The sequence below is a fragment of the Arachis ipaensis genome, chromosome B04 (genome assembly GCF_000816755.2).
Source record: "Arachis ipaensis cultivar K30076 chromosome B04, Araip1.1, whole genome shotgun sequence".
Taxonomy (NCBI): domain Eukaryota; kingdom Viridiplantae; phylum Streptophyta; class Magnoliopsida; order Fabales; family Fabaceae; genus Arachis; species Arachis ipaensis.
Window position 1 is genome coordinate 122593691 of NC_029788.2, and position 1030 is coordinate 122594720.

General features: G+C 21.7%; 1 protein-coding gene across 2 annotated transcripts in view; it reads left to right on the forward strand.

Annotated features, from left to right (window-relative positions):
- The window catches only part of LOC107638083 (probable WRKY transcription factor 75), a 2944-nt gene that overhangs the window by 853 nt on the left and 1061 nt on the right, over positions 1-1030 (forward strand). The window lies entirely within an intron of this gene.

The window sequence follows — 1030 nt, forward strand, 5'->3', positions numbered from 1 at the left end:
GACTATAACAATGGTTGTCATTTTTAAATATGACTTTTTTTTTTAATTTATAATTAAAAAAATCCTTGAAAAAATCATGCTTATTATCTATGTATTTTTGTGTACTCCTGTATATTGTTTGTAGATTTATATGCTATTTTCTAGACGATGATATGATTAAGACTGCGTGTGTTTCTTGAGTGAAGTTCGTCGGGATAAGACGAATTTGTCAATTTTTATAGAGTTCGTCGGGTCTGGCGAACTTGCCCAAATACAAAAAAAAATTATATTTAAAAAATTAAAATCTAAAAATCATATTTGAAGAAATAATAATTTTTTTTTATTTTATTATAAAAAAATCCAAATATAATTATATGTGAGTGTCTACTATTTTACTGTATATAAAAAACATTTGACCATAAAGTATTTATTTGAATTATGAGGTAAAGTTAGGATTGAGATTCTTTTAAGGATTTGACAGAACAATTTAAAAAGAAAGTTTTAAAGAATATAGTGTTAATTATCAAAGATGTTTTTGAATGAAAAAATTGACTGATGAACTCAAATATAAGTTATATTATCGAGTGAAGTGTCTTTTTTTTAAATAAAAAACAATTAAAAAATTAAATAACAAACAAATCTAAAAATACAATAAATTCACAAATTAAACTACATTTATATTTAAAATTTAATGAATGATATATTCTACAACAATTATATTTAAAACTAGGACGTAATATTAATTTTGTCATGAAATCATCATTTTTTGTAAAAGTTTAACTTGATAAAAAGAAGACACATAAATAATTATTTTCAACACATTCACACAGGAGTTTTTTTTTAATTTTTGTGTGAAATTTGTATATAATTTTTTTTTCTTTTCAAATCTAATTTGGGATTAACTAGCAATCCGATATCTCTGAAAGATTCAATCACTAACAAAAAGGTCTTTGAAAGATGTTATCGACAAAACAGTTCCTTAATAATTTGAAAATGCGACAAAAATAATCAATAAATATTATATTTTTTCAAGTGACAAAATTATTTATAT